The sequence below is a fragment of the Scyliorhinus canicula genome, chromosome 1, assembly GCF_902713615.1.
Source record: "Scyliorhinus canicula chromosome 1, sScyCan1.1, whole genome shotgun sequence".
NCBI lineage: Eukaryota > Metazoa > Chordata > Chondrichthyes > Carcharhiniformes > Scyliorhinidae > Scyliorhinus > Scyliorhinus canicula.
Window position 1 is genome coordinate 193,456,901 of NC_052146.1, and position 15,877 is coordinate 193,472,777.

The 15,877-nt window shown below is 50.3% G+C and overlaps 1 protein-coding gene across 3 annotated transcripts in view; it reads left to right on the plus strand.

Annotated features, from left to right (window-relative positions):
• Nucleotides 1-15,877, plus strand: part of armt1 (acidic residue methyltransferase 1) — a 45,964-nt gene that overhangs the window by 212 nt on the left and 29,875 nt on the right. Inside the window, exon 1 of one of the 3 annotated variants that reach the window (XM_038805434.1) lies at nucleotides 1-23. The exons of the other annotated variants lie outside the window; for them this stretch is intronic. The gene's annotated coding sequence lies outside the window, so the exon portion shown is untranslated. The remainder of the gene's footprint in view (nucleotides 24-15,877) is intronic. 3 annotated transcript variants of the gene reach the window in all.

Here is a 15,877-nt window from a genome sequence, read left to right on the forward strand (position 1 = left end):
TTGTTTCACTGAGCGCGCTGATGGTAAATCGGAAAGCAGGACTGTAAAACTTCCATTTAAACAGATAACAATCAAAAAAAATGTTAAGATAAAAAAAACACGCGGAAGTTAACAGAGTTCACCCCCACCGGGGGATTGTTCTTGGCTTCATCCGATGTTGGTGTAGTCGCATTCCCCTCACTTTGTGCAAGGACGAAGCTTTACTCCGATTTCCATTCAAATCTCCTAGAGTCTGGTGAATAAGGAGCATAAATCCTCCAGCATATTCACCCAGTTTGCATAAACCTTTGGTAGCAATTCTCCGGCCTCGTTCTGTTCGTAGGACGGTGAATAGCGAGAGAGGCCAGAAACGAGAACCGCGGCGGTTTGCGATGCAACCGGCCTGCTCCCGCTGGCGAAATTGGGATCTCACTGTAGTGCAACGAGAAACCAATTATCACTACTTAAAGCCCAATTTCCAAACAATTAACGAGAGCCACCCCATATCCAACAGCCTCCTGTTATTCATCGGCCTCCCCAGCAGCGGTCACACTGGCGCTGGCTCACTTTACAGCGTCACATTCACAGCTGTGGCGCCTTGTCCTGAGACCTACCCACCACATCTGAGGTGGAGGCAGCCAGTTGCTTACCTTGTGGCCTTCGATGCTCCTGCCAGGCGTCCTCTCGGGCCAAAGGGCCCCGGCTCACTTGTTGCCGTCACATTCACAGCCGTGCCATCCTGTCCCGAGACCTGGCCACATTAGAGGGGTGGAACCCGGAAGCTAATGGTCACCATCTACATTCCATGGGATAGGTCTGGGTTGCCCATACGGCCCTGGGGTTCACCTTGGGACGGAGGGACAGCTGGTTCGAGCCCCACTGCCCCTGCATCATCTGGCTCTGCCAGCCATGGCGGTTCCCCATGGTCCGCACCATCATGTCGCGACCTCATTGATGCTCCTCAGTGACTAGGCCACGCTCTACAGATTCTGGGTAATGCCCACTTATGACTAGGACAACCTCTGCAGCGCTTCGGCCATTCCCATCTGGGAGCAGGACATGTCCTGCAGAACATCATCAAGGTCAGCCTGGTACTGGGTCACATCTCCCAGCGAAGCGGACATTCTGTCGAGACCAGCAACCAAGGCTGTCACCGACTGGGCGATGCCTTGGACACCTTCACTAGTGATGCTGACGTCGTGCGCCGGGCTGTCCACTATGGTCGCCACCCTAGCCGCGTAGGCGTCGGTGCCATGCATTGCTGGCGACATCCCCATGTCCCATAGCCTCTGGGACTCCTCCAATAGGCTGTGGACGTGCTGGAGTGTCGCTGACATCTCCCTACGAATGTCCTGGGCATTCTCTAACGTCTTCATCAGCTCTGGGTAACCTTGTTTCAGAGGCTTAGCATCAGGCTGGGACCCAGATGGGTCTTGGGATCCAGAAGCCCTCCGACTGCTATCTCGCCTGGGGGTTCCTTAATCCGGACTGACCTGATTAATGCTACACTCCTTTATGCTTCCCCCGATGCCGGTGTCTATGTATTTACATTGTGTACCTTGTGTTGCCCTATTATGTATTTTCTTTTCTTTTCATGTACTTAATGATCTGTTTGAGCTGGTCGCAGAAAAATAATTTTCACTGTACCTTGGTACACGTGACAATAAACAAATCCAATCCAATCATGCCTCCACCTGATCTACATCAGCAGCAGTGTGGTGCCCACCAGATTGTGTCTCAGAAGCCTGATCACTAACATTTCCCAACGAGGTGTGCATATCTGTGCTAGTGGAGGATGTGGAAGATAGTTGTGCCGTGACTATTATGGTGGCATCCTCAGAGCTCTCCTCCGAGGTGTTCTCCTGGGAGACTGGAGTGGATGTCACCCGGGATGGGCTGGCACCGTTGGCTGGAGGACCTGCAGGAGAATGGACATGTGTTCAGTAGAAGGGATGGGTCAGTCAGTAACGCAATAATTCACGTTTGACAGGTCATCCGGCTGCAGCCCGGTGATTCCTCACCTCTGTAGCGTCCACCAGCCTCCACGTTGGTGAACCCTCAGTCCTCGTCCACGCCAGTCATCTCCAGGGCACACTCAATATGTCCAGCACGCCACCACCAGTCCAGGCCTTTTCCTGAGAACACACAGGGAGGGCATCATTAGCCACACGTGTGGGGGGTTTGAAGGGGGAAGGTGTGGAGTAAAGGTTGATGGGTTGAAGGGGAGGGGGTAGACACTCCTATGGGGCAGAAAGGTTTTGTGAGGGTGGGGGGGATATTGGTGTCTACTCACTCGTGCTGCCCGGTTTAGGTCATTGACCATCCCGCGTTGGAGGCCAGTCCTCCTGGTCACACTCCCAACGCTCACAGCTGCCGCCACCTCGTCCCAGGCAGCACTAGCTGCCCTATGGCTGATTCTCCTGGGCCCTCGAGGGAAGAGGACATCCCTCCTGACCTCCACTGCGTGTAGCAGCCTCCCCAGGTCAGAGTCCCCAAAGCCATTGTTGCGAGCTGACTGTGGTGGGCTGAGCAAGTGCAGGTTAAGTGCTTCTCGACCTTGTTAGTTGGGGGCTGGCGAGCGCGGTGCTGGTGAATACGTGGGTGAGCCTGCATTTGCGGCGAGAAGCCCGTGAGGCCTCGTTAAGTAGACCAATTAACATTGCATAGTGTTGCCAGCTTCGTTGGGCCGAGCGCTAGGCAGCACGGTAGCATTGTGGATAGCACAAATGCTTCACAGCTCCAGGGTCCCAGGTTCGATTCCAGCTTGGGTCACTGTCTCTGCGGAGTCTGCACATCCTCCCCGTGTGTGCGTGGGTTTCCTCCGGGTGTTCCGGTTTCCTCCCACAGTCCAAAGATGTGCAGGTTAGGGGGATTGGCCATGATAAATTGCCCTTAGTGTCCAAAATTGCCCTTAATGTTGGGTGGGGTTACTGGGTTATGAGGATAGGGTGGAGGTGTTGACCTTGGGTTGGGTGCTCTTTCCAAGAGCCGGTGCAGACCCGATGGGCCGAATGGCCTCCTTCTGCACTGTAAATTCTATGATAATTCCTGCTCGCTACAACCCTTAGAAATCTTTCTGGAGAATTGCGCCCTCTGTGTTGGGTGCGGGTCTGTGAAGTACCCCTTCCAGCACCCAGAGCAATCATGTGCAAGAACCCTCAAACCAAGCTACTTCGATACTATAATGAAAACTGAAAATGCTGGAAAAACTCAGCAGGTCTGGCAGGATCTGTGGGGAGAGAAACCGGAACTCGCCAGTCACACAGGGATTCAAAATGTTAACTCTGTTACTCTCGCCACGGATACTGCCAGACCTGCTGAGTTTTTCCAACATTGGAGAGAGAAACAGTTTTTAAAAAAATTTAGAGTACCCAATAATTTTTTTTCCAATTAAGGGGTAATTTAGCGTGGCCAATCCACCTAACCTGCACATCTTTGGGTTGTGGGGAGTGAGACCCACGCAAACAGGGGGAGATTGTGCAAATTCCATGCAGACAGTGACCTGGGCCGGGATTGAACCCGGGTCCTCAGCGTCATGAGGCAGCAGTGCTAAACACTGCACCAACGTGCCCCAGAGAGAAACAAAGTTAACGTTTTGAATTAGTGTGTGACTGGCTTGGTTCTCTTCCCACATATGGTGCCAGACCTCAGTTTTAACAGCATTTTATGTTTTTATTTCAAAGCAGCTGCAGTATTTTGCTTTTACTGAGATACTGTACTCCCCGGTAGAATTTGTGTTTCCCCTGCTTGTTGTGACTGGACCACTCTATGAAGAAAAGGATTTCCATTAATGTAGTGCTTTTCATGACCTTAGGATGCTCGAGTGGTTTATAGACTATTCATTTATTCCACGTAGCAAGATTGTGGTACCACAGTGAGGACATCTTCCATTGTGTCATATGGCATTATCACTATGCTGAATGGGATATATATTAAGACAAGATTCAGCAGTTCAAAACAGGAAATCCATGAGGTGCTCTGGACCATCAGCAGCAGCAGAATTTTTTATTTTAAAATTTTGAGTATCCAATTATTTTTTTCCAATTAAGGGGCAATTTAGCTTGGCCAATCCACCTACCTGCACATCTTTTGGTTGTGGGGGCAAAACACACGAATACGGGGAGAATGTGCAAACTCCACACAGACAGCGACCCAGAGCCGGGATCGAACCTTGGACCTCGGCGCCGTGAGGCAGATGTGCTAACCACTATGCCACCATGCTGCCTAGAAGCAGCAGAATGATGTACAATTGCTAACTTTATAGGCTGGTATATCCCTAATTCCTCTATCGCAATCAAGCCAGGTGAACAGCCCTGATTCAATAAGACGTATAGAAGAACATGTACATGCACGGTGGCACTGTAGTTTTTAATTAATTATAATCTTTATTGTCACAAGTAGACTTATATTAACACTGCAATGAAGTTACTGTGAAAAGCCCCCAGTCACCACATTCCGGCGGCTGTTCGGGTACACAGAAGGAGAATTCAGAATGTCCAAATTACCCAACAACACGTCTTTCGGGACTTGTGGGAGGAAACTGGAGCACCCGGAAGAAACCCACGCAGACATGGAGAACGTGCAGACTCCACAAAGGCAGTTAGAACTGCCGCCTCACAGCATCAGGGACCTGGGTTCAATTCTGGCCTTGTGACTGTCTGTGTGGAGTTTGCATGTTCTCCCCATCTCTGTGAGGGTTGCCTCTGGATGATCTGGTTTCCTCCCACAGTTCAAAGATATGAAGGTTAGGTGGGTTGGCCATGATCAATGCGTTACAGGGATAAGGCGAGGGAGTGGGCCTAGTAGAGTGCTCTTTAGGGGGGTCAATGCAGCCCCGATAGACCGGATGGCCGCCTTCTGTCTGTCAGGATTCTATGTTTTGTGTGTAGAGAGTAACATAGATGTACCTGAAAATATCCCAAACTAGTGAATGAAAGTTGCAGCACAGCATATATGCATGCTAAACAGTGATAGCAATATGCCACAGGCAGCCAAATTATCACACATACCAATGGACCAGATCAAACTCTGTAGTCCTGCCACAATGTAGATTAAAAAAATTGACATGACAAGGAGAGTCATTAACATAACCATCCTCCAAGATGATAAATCACAACACTTGTGTGCAAAATTGAGGCTGAAGCATTTGCAACCATGTTCAGTCAGTATTGGTCTGAGGAAGAACCATTTCTGCCTCTCCTGAGGTCCCAACTATCACAGATGCCTGTCTTTAGTTCAATCCATTTGATATAAATAAACAACTGTATGTACTAGATACAGGAAAGACTATGGGCTTATAACAGCATTTGAGCTGAAGATCTGTGTTCCATAACTAGCTGTACCCCTAGCTAACCTGTTCAAGTACAACTATAACACTGTCATCTAACCAACAGTGTGGAAAATTGTCCATGTATTCATTTTGCAAGAAGCAGGACAAATCCAACCAGGCCACTTACCACTTTGGGGCAGCACTGTGGCTTCACAGCGCAAGGTCCCAGGTTCGATTCCCCGCTGGGTCACTGTCTGTGCGGAGTCTACATGTTCTCCCTGTGTCTGTGTGGGTTTCCTCCCATAGTCCAAAGACTGCAGGTTAGGTGGATTGGCCATTCTAATTTGCCCTTAGTGTCCAAAAAGTTTAGGAGGGGTTATTGGTTTATGGGGATAGGGTGGAAGTGAGGGCTTAAGTGGAACAGTGCAGACCCGATGGGCCAAATGGCCTCCTGCACTGTGTGTTCTATGTTCACCTCATAATGTGGTGAAAGGATTCATCAACAATTATATCAAGTGGCACTTTTTCACTATTAACTGCCTGCTGAGTTTGTGTTCCACCTGGATCACTCCACTCCTGGCCTTATTACAACCTTTAGCCAAACATGGTTTGTGTCTGGGTCACACCCTATTACTTCACCTGACATCAAGGCAGCATTTGACGAAGCATGGTACCAAGAAACTCCAATCAAACTGATGTTAATGGGGAAGCTCTCCAGTAGTCAGGTTCATACATAGCAGAAAGGAACATGTGTGTCATTGGAAGCCATTCTAAACATCAGTACACCACTGCAGGAGTTGCTCAAGGCTGCACCTGAGGCTCAACTATCTTAAACTGCTTCAACAGTGACATTCCCTCCATTGTAAGGCTGGAAGTCAGGCTTTTTCCTCATGGCTACATGACACTCAGCTAAACTCACAATTCCTCAGTGAATGAAACCGTAATCAGCAAGACCTGGGCAACATTTGGGATTTGGCTGCTACAGTGACATGTAACATGTCACACTAGTGCTAGGCAACAGCTATCTTCAATACACAGCTGATCCACTTCCCCACGACAATCCGAGACATTGGTATTGTTGAATGCATAAGAACACTATCATCTCAAAGCTTCATCCCATCTTGGCTTGAACAATTCGATTTCCATTCAACTTCAAAGCAATATACTTGGGTTAAATCATTTTCAGTGTTGAAGGTGTACAGATGTTGAAGTAGAAAATTAATTCTACTTATCACAATATCCTTCTTTAAAACTAAATGTAGCATGAAAATCCCTACATGTTATTCAGATATGGCTAGATTAACAATGTTATTACTGAAAGTCAAAACACTTTGATGAAGGATTTTCTCTAAAGGGGGCTGGGGGGTAACATTTACTTGGGAGGGAGAAAAGTCAATACGTAGGTGCTATATTTTCATAATACTGGAAGGTGTTTCATTGCAGATTATGTTATGTGCTTGTAAAATGAATAACTGAAAGATTTCTTGAATGTAATTCCTGGAGTATTGTAATAATGGATAAAGTGGAGCTTTAACAATCTTTAAATATAAGAACATAAGAACTAGGAGCAGGAGTAGGCCATCTGGCCCCTCGAGCCTGCTCCGCCATTCAATTAGATCATGGCTGATCTTTTGTGGACTCAGCTCCACTTTCCGGCCCGAACACCATAACCCTTAATGCCTTTATTCTTCAAAAAACTATCTATCTTTACCTTAAAAACATGTAATGAAGGAGCCTCAACTGCTTCACTGGGCAAGGAATTCCATAGATTCACAACCCTTTGGGTGAAGAAGTTCCTCCTAAACTCAGTCCTAAATCTATTTCCCCTTAGTTTGAGGCTATGTCTCCTAGTTCTGCTGTCACCCGCCAGTGGAAACAACCTGCCCGCATCTATCCTATCTATTCCCTTCATAATTTTAAATGTTTCTATAAGATCCCCCCTCATCCTTCTAAATTCCAACGAGTACAGTCCCAGTCTACTCAACCTCTCCTCATAATCCAACCCCTTCAGCTCTGGGATTAACCTAGTGAATCTCCTCTGCACACCCTCCAGCGCCAGTACGTCCTTTCTCAAGTAAGGAGACCAAAACTGAACACAATACTCCAGGTGTGGCCGCACTAACACCTTATACAATTGTAACATAACTCCCTAGTCTTAAACTGCATCCCTCTAGCAATGAAGGACAAAATTCCATTTGCCTTCTTAATCACCTGTTGCACTTGTAAACCAACCTTCTGTGACTCATGCACTAGCACACCCAAGTCTCTCTGAACAGCGGCATGCTTTAATATTTTATCGTTTAAATAATAATCCCGTTTGCTGTTATTCCTACCAAAATGGATAACCTCACATTTGTCAACATTGTATTCCATCTGCCAGACCCTAGCCCATTCACTTAACCTATCCAAATCCCTCTGCAGACTTCCAGTATCCTCTGCACTTTTCGCTTTACCACTCATCTTAGTGTCATCCGCAAACTTGGACACATTGCCCTTGGTCCCCAACTCCAAATCATCTATGTAAATTATGAACAATTGTGGGCCCAACACGGATCCCTGAGGGACACCACTAGCTACTGATTGCCAACCAGAGAAACACCCATTTATCCCAACTCTTTGCTTTCTATTAATTAACCAATCCTCTATCCATGCTACTACTTTACCCTTAATGCCATGCATCTTTATCTTATGCAGCAACCTTTTGTGTGGCACCTTGTCAAAGGCTTTCTGGAAATCCAGATATACCACATCCATCGGCTCCCCGTTATCTACTGCACTGGTAATGTCCTCAAAAAATTCCACTAAATTAGTTAGGCATGACCTGCCCTTTACGAACCCATGCTGTGTCTGCCCAATGGGACAATTTCTATCCAGATGCCTCGCAATTTCTTCCTTGATGATAGATTCCAGCATCTTCCCTACTACCGAAGTTAAGCTCACTGGCCTATAATTTCCTGCTTTCTGCCTACCTCCTTTTTTAAACAGTGGCGTCACGTTTGCTAATTTCCAATCCACCGGGACCACCCCAGAGTCTAGTGAATTTCGGTAAATTATCACTAGTGCATCTGCAATTTCCCTAGCCATCTCTTTTAGCACTCTGGGATGCATTCCATCAGGGCCAGGAGACTTGTCTACCTTTAGCCCTATTAGCTTGCCCATCACTCCCTCCTTAGTGATAACAATCCTCTCAAGGTCCTCACCTGTCATAGCCTCATTTCTATCAGTCGCTGGCATGTTATTTGTGTCTTCCACTGTGAAGACCGACCCAAAAAACCTGTTCAGTTCCTCAGCCATTTCCTCATTTCCCATTATTAAAACTCCCTTCTCATCCTCTAAAGGACCAATATTTACCTTAGCCACTCTTTTTTGTCTTATATATTTGTAAAAACTTTTACTGTCTGTTTTTATATTCTGAGCAAGTTTACTCTCATACTCTATCTTACTCTTCTTTATAGCTTTTTTAGTAGCTTTCTGTTGCCCCCTAAAGATTTCCCAGTCCTCTAATCTCCCAGCAATCTTTGCCACTTTATATGCTTTTTCCTTCAATTTGATACTCTCCCTTATTTCCTTAGATATCCACGGTCGATTTTCCCTCTTTCTTCCGTCCTTCCTTTTTGTTGGTATAAACCTTTGCTGAGCACTGTGAAAAATCGCTTGGAAGGTTCTCCACTGTTCCTCAACTGTTCCACCATAAAGTCTTAACTCCCAGTCTACCTTAGCTAGTTCTTCTCTCATCCCCTTGTAGTCTCCTTTGTTTAAACACAAAACACTAGTATTTGATTTTACTTTCTCACCCTCCATCTGTATTTTAAATTCCACCATATTGTGATCGCTCCTTCCGAGAGGATCCCTAACTATGAGATCATGAATCAATCCTGTCTCATTACACAGGACAAGATCTAGGACCGCTTGTTCCCTCGTAGGTTCCATTATATACTGTTCTAGGAAACTATCGCGGATACATTCTATAAACTCCTCCTCAAGGTTGCCTTGACCGACCTGGTTAAACCAATCGACATGTAGATTAAAATCCCCCATGATAACTGCTGTACCATTTCTACATGCATCAGTTATTTCTTTGTTTATTGCCTGCCCCACCATATCGTTACTATTTGGTGGCCGATAGACTACTCCTATCAGTGACTTTTTCGCCTTACTATTCCTGATTTCCACCCAAATGGATTCAACCTTATCCTCCATAGCACCGATGTCATCCCTTACTATTGCCCGGATGTCATCCTTAAATAACAGAGCAACACCACCTCCCTTACCATCCACTCTGTCCTTCCGAATAGTTTGATACCCTCGGATATTTAACTCCCAGTCGTGACCATCCTTTAACCATGTTTCAGTAATGGCCACTAAATCATAGTCATTTACGATGATTTGTGCCATCAACTCATTTACTTTATTCCGAATACTACGAGCATTCAGGTAAAGTACACTTATGTTGGTTTTTTTACCTCTGTTTTGAATCTTAACATCTCCAGTTTTATTCCTTTTGTTATTACTGGGCCTATTCACTGAGCTCCCCTCAGTCACTGTACCTTGCACTGTCGCCCTTTTAGATTTTTGACTATGTCTTCTCTGCCTTGCACTTTTCCCCTTACTTCCTTTTGCTTCTGTCCCTGTTTTACTACCTTCCAACTTCCTGCATCGGTTCCCATCCCCCTGCCACATTAGTTTAAACCCTCCCCAACAGCTCTAGAAAACATCCCCCCTAGGACATCGGTTCCAGTCCTGCCCAGGTGCAGACCGTCCGGTTTGTACTGGTCCCACCTCCCCCAGAACCGGTCCCCATGCCCCAGGAATTTGAATCCCTCCCTCTTGCACCATCTCTCGAGCCACACATTCATCCTATCTATCCTGACATTCCTACTCTGACTAGCTTGTGGCACTGGTAGCAATCCTGAGATTACTACCTTTGAGGTCCTACTTTTTAGTTTAACTCCTAACTCCCTGAATTCCGCTTGTAGGACCTCATCCCGTTTTTTACCTATATCGTTGGTGCCTATGTGCACCACGACAGCTGGCTGTTCACCCTCCCCCCCCAGAATGTCCTGCAGCCGCTCCGAGACATCCTTGACCCTTGCACCAGGGAGGCAACATACCATCCTGGAGTCTCGATTGCGCCCACAGAACCGCCTGTCTATTCCCCTTACGATCAAGTCCCCTATCACTATAGCCCTGCCAATTTTCTTCCTGCCCTGATGTGCAGCAGAGCCAGCCACGGTGCCATGAACCTGGCTGCTGCTGCCTTCCCCTGGTGAGCCATCTCCCTCAACAGTATCCAAAGCGGTATATCTGTTTTGCAGGGAGATGACCGCATGGGACACCTGCTCTAGGGGCGACATTGTATGATGAGATGGGGGTCTCAGTCGCTAGCTGGAGAGCTGGCAAGGGACCGGTGTTGCCTTTGAGAAAGGTCTACCGAATTGTGAGCCAATCAGTTAATCAGTCTCTCTCTCTCTCTCTCTCTCTCTCTCCCCGCTGTACCAAGGAAAACAGCCCCACTCTATTTCAACACTTTTTTTAACGCCTCCTCCCCCTCCTGCATCACCTGATAAATTGCAGAGATCCTACCCTCACCGACCCACGTCCCCGAGAGCACCCTATCCTGAACCCCCTCTTGGCGGCAATAGCGGAAACTCCGCCACCTGCCGCCTAACAAACGCCCTAATCTGCATGTACCTAAAGGAATTCCTTGGGGGTAGACCCCACTTCCCCTCCAACTCCTCTAAGGTCGCAAACTTCCCGTCTAGGAAGAGGTCCCCCATCCGCCTGATACCTGCCCTGTGCCAACTCAGAAACCCTCCATCTATCCTCCCTGGTACAAACCGGTGGACCCCCCGTATCGGGGACCAAACCGAGGCCTTTACTTTCCCCCTATGCCGCCTCCACTGCCCCCAGATTTTGAGGGTAGCCACCACTACTGGACTCGAAGAGTACCTTGCCGGGCGGAGCGGCAACGGCGCCGTCACCAGCGCCTCTAAACTCGTGTCCACACAGGACGCCGCCTCCATCCTCTTCCATGCGGATCCCTCCCTGTCCATCACCCACCTACAAATCATTGCCACGTTCGCAGCCCAGTAATACCCACGCAGGTTGGGCAGCGCCAATCCACCCACCTCCCTGCCTCGCTCCAAGAATACCCTCCTCACCCTCGGGGTCTTCTGCGCCCACACAAACCCCGTAATGCTCCTGTTAACCCTCCTAAAGAAAGCCTTCGGAATCATAATGGGTAAACACTGGAAGAGAAACAAAAACCTCGGGAGCACTGTCATCTTAACCGACTGGACCCTGCCCGCTAGGGAGAGTGGCAACACATCCCACCTCCTGAACTCCTCCTCCATCTGCTCCACCAGCCTTGTGAAGTTTAACCTATGCAGGGCCCCCCAGCTCCAGGCTATCTGGACTCCCAGGTATCTGAAGCTCCTCTTTACCCTTTTCAGCGGGAGCTCCCCTATCTCTTTCTCCTGGTCCCCCATATGCACCACAAACAGCTCACTCTTCCCCACATTGAGCTTATAGCCAGAGAAGTCTCCAAACTCCCCCAGGATCCTCATCGCATCTGGCATCCCCCCTGCCGGATCTGCAATGTACAGCAGTAAATCGTCCGCGTACAGCGACAGCCAGTGCTCCTCCTCCCCCCGTACAATCCCCCTCCAGTTCCTCGATTCCCTCAGTGCCATGGCCAAGGGTTCGATCGCCAACGCGAACAGCAGGGGAAACAAGGGGCACCCCTGCCTTGTCCCCCAGGACAACCGAAAGTCCTCCGACCTCCTCCCATTCATCACCATGCTCGCCACCGGAGCATTATACAACAGCCTCACCCACCTAATGAATCCCTCACCAAACCCAAATCTCTTCAACACCTCCCACGGGTAGCTCCACTCCACCCTGTCAAAAGCTTTTTCTGCATCCATCGATGCCACTATCTCCGCCTCCCCGTCCATCGCCGACATCATTATGATGTTAAGAAGCCTCCGCACATTGACATTCAGCTGCCTCCCCTTCACAAAACCCGTTTGGTCCTCGTGAATGACCTGTGGGACCACATCCTCCACCCTCCTGGCCAATATCTTGGCCAGCAGCTTTGCGTCCACATTGAGGAGTGAGAGCGGCCTGTAAGATCAACACTGGAGGGGGTCCTTATCCCGCTTCAAAATCAATGAAATTAATGCTCTGGACATCGTCGGGGGCAAGGCCCCCCCCCCCCTCCCTTGCCTCATTCAGGGTCCTCACTAACAGCGGGCCCAACAGGTCTGAAAACTTCTTGTAAAATTCCACCGGGAACTCGTCAGGCCCCGGTGCCTTATCTGACTGCATACTCCCCATCGCCTTGATCAGCTCCTCCAACTCGATTGGGGCCCCCAGACCCTCCGCCCGCTCCTCCCCCACTCTCGGGAACGCCAGCTTGTCCAAAAAGCGGTCCATCCCACCCTCCTCCCCAGGGGGCACTGACCGGTACAACTCCTCATAAAAGGTCCTGAACACTCCGTTGATGCCCCTTGCACTCCGCACCAGACTCCCTCCTACATCTCTAACTCCCCCTATCTCCGTCGCCGCCTCCCGCTTCTGGAGCTGGTGGGCCAGCATCCGACTTGCCTTCCCCCCGTACTCAAATACCGCCCCCTGCGCCCTCCTCCACTGCGCCTCCGCTTTCCGGGTGGTTAATATGTCAAACTCCGCTTGGAGACTACGACGCTTCCTCAAAAGCCCTTCTTCCGGGACCTCCGCGTACCTCCTGTCCACCCTTACCATTTCTTCCACAAACCTCTCCCTCTCCTTTTTCTCCCCCCTCTCCCTGTGTGCCCTAATAGAAATCAGCTCCCTTATAACCACTGCCTTCAACGCCTCCCAGACCACCCCCACCTGCACCTCCCGATTGTCATTAGTTTCCAAATACCCCTCTATACACCACATACCTCCTCATCCGACAGCAGCCCCACCTCTAACCTCCACAGCGGGCGTTGATCCTTCCCCCTCCCTCAGCTCCAGGTCCACCCAATGCGGAGCGTGGTCTGATATGGTTATCGCCGAATACTCTGCCCCTACCACCCTCGGAATCAGCGCCCTGCTGAAGACAAAAAAGTTGATCCGGGAGTAAGCCTCATGGACATGGGAGAAAAACAACAACTCCCTACCTCCCGCCTCATAAACCTCCAAGGGTCCATCCCTCCCATCTGGTCCATGAACCCCCTCAGCACCGTGGCCGCCGCCGGCCTCTTACCGGTCCTGGACCTAGAACGATCCAGGGCTGTGTCCAGCACTGTATTAAAATCTCCTCCCAATATCAAGCCCCCCGTCTCAAGGTCTGGAATCTGGCTCAGCATGCGCCGCATGAAGCCTGCATCATCCCAATTTGGGGCATACACATTACCCAGCACCAGCCGCTCCCCTTGGAGTCTACCGCTCACCATTATGTATCTGCCAAAGCTGTCCGCCACCACGCTCGACGCCACAAACGACAAGCTCTTTCCCACCAAAATCGCCACACCCGGTTCCTCGCATCTAACCCCGAATGGAACACTTGTCTAACCCACCCTCTTCTCAGCCTAACCTGATCCGCCACCCTAAGGTGCGTTTCCTGGAGCATAGCCACATCCGCCCCAGCCCCTTCAAATGCGCCATCACCTGGGCCCGCTGGACCGGCCCATTCAGCCACCTTACATTCCATGTGACCAGCCGAATCGGGGGGCTCCTCCCCCTCCCTCTGCGCCGATCAGCCATAACTCTCCCTCGGCCCACCATGAGCCCGCAGTACCCCCACGGCCCGTTCCCCACGGTGGCAGAGCCCCAACCCGACCCCCCCATCACCATCTGTTCCCCTTCGGCCCTTCCAGCAGCAAACCCCCCCCCCCCCCTCCCAAGCTGCGTTGCCCCTCTCGTCGTACGTCCGTAAGTCAGCCGACTCCTGCTGACCCCGGCTGCTCCCGCCACCCCAACGACCCCCCGGTGTGACACAACCGCCACTCCCCCCACCTGGTGCAGGCCCCTCCCATTCCGCCTCTAGCGCGGGAAGAAAGCCCGCGCTTCCAGTCCCCGACCCAAAATGTGGGAAAGAAAAGGGCACGTGTCCCAACGGGCCTGCAAAACATCTCCCCAACTCTCCACCAGTGAGAAAGGCACAGAAATAGATCATAGAAAAGCCCCAAAAAAGAGAAAAAACAAAAAAGGACCAACAAAGAAGTACAAGGGAGAACAGAGCCTCCGGAAAATGTACATCAGTCTCCAACCCTCCCTCAATCCTCAGTTCGAGTCCAGCTTCTCTGCCTGGACGAAGGCCCAGGCATCTTCCGGGGAGTCAAAATAGAGCTGCCGATCTTTATAAGTGACCCAAAGGCGTGCCGGCTGTAGCAGGCCGAACTTCACCCCTTTGTTGTGCAGCACTGCCTTTGACCGGTTAAAACCAGCCCTTCTCTTCGCCACCTCCACGCTCCAATCCTGATAACTCCGGATATCTGTGTTCCCCCACCTGCTGCTCCTCCTTTTTCGCACATCTCAGCACACATTCTCGGTCGACGAAGTGGTGAAAATGGACCAGCACCGCCCTTGGCGGCTCGTTCGGTCTGGGCTTTCTCAGCAACACTCGATGGGCACCCTCCAGCACCAAGGACCTTTGGAAGGACCCCACACCCATTAGCGAGTTCAGCATCAAGGCCACATAGGCCCCCAGGTCCGATCCCTCCAGCCCCTCCGGGAGGCCCAGGGTCCGCAAGTTCTTCCGCCGCGAGCGGTTCTCCATGTCCTCCATCCTCGCTTGCCATTTTTTGTGGAACGCCTCGTGTGATTCCACCTTCACTGCCAGCCCTAGGATTTCATCCTCGTTCTCCGAGGCCTTTTGCCGTAACTCGCGGATCTCTGCACCCTGAGCTGTCTGAGTCGCCATGAGCTTATCCAGTGAGGCCCTAAGCGGTTCCAGCAGCTCAGCTTTCAGCTCTCTGAAGCAGCTCCTGCTGCTCCTGCACCCACTGCTGCCACGCTGCCGGTTCCGCCCGCCACCATCTTGTTCTTCCTGCCTCGCACCTTTCTTTGCTCCAAAGTCAATTTTCTGACCGCCCTGCTCCTGGTCCAGTCCATCCACCGGCAGATAAGTGCAGCAGATGTGTTCCCTCACCGGGAAAAGTCCAACCAGCGCCGCTACGGACCCTTAAAAGAGCCCAAAAGACCGAAAATAGCGGGAGCCACCGAACGTGCGGCTTAGCTCTGCATCACCGCAACCACAATTTTCAACATTTTTACAACAATACCCAACCCAGCCCCACCAAACGGCAACCACCCCACCCCTTGATGGCAACTAGATCCCCAAAATGTAAGACAAACAGACCCCATCTCTGTTGAAACCCCTCTTCTGTCCACCTTAGGGCAAATTTCACCTCCAAATATAGGAACTCCATTAGATTCCACCCAAACCGAGGCACGGGGGTGGAGAAGCTGACCTCCACCCTAACCGAACTTGCCTGCGAGCAATCAACGAAGCAAAGGCTAAAATGTATGCCCCCGCTCCTGTCTGCAGCTCCGGCAGGTCTGACACCCCGAATATGGCCTCAGGGAACCCAGCTCCAAATCCACATACAGAACCTCGGACATGGTGCTGAAAAATAACCCCCAATATTTCTCCAACAT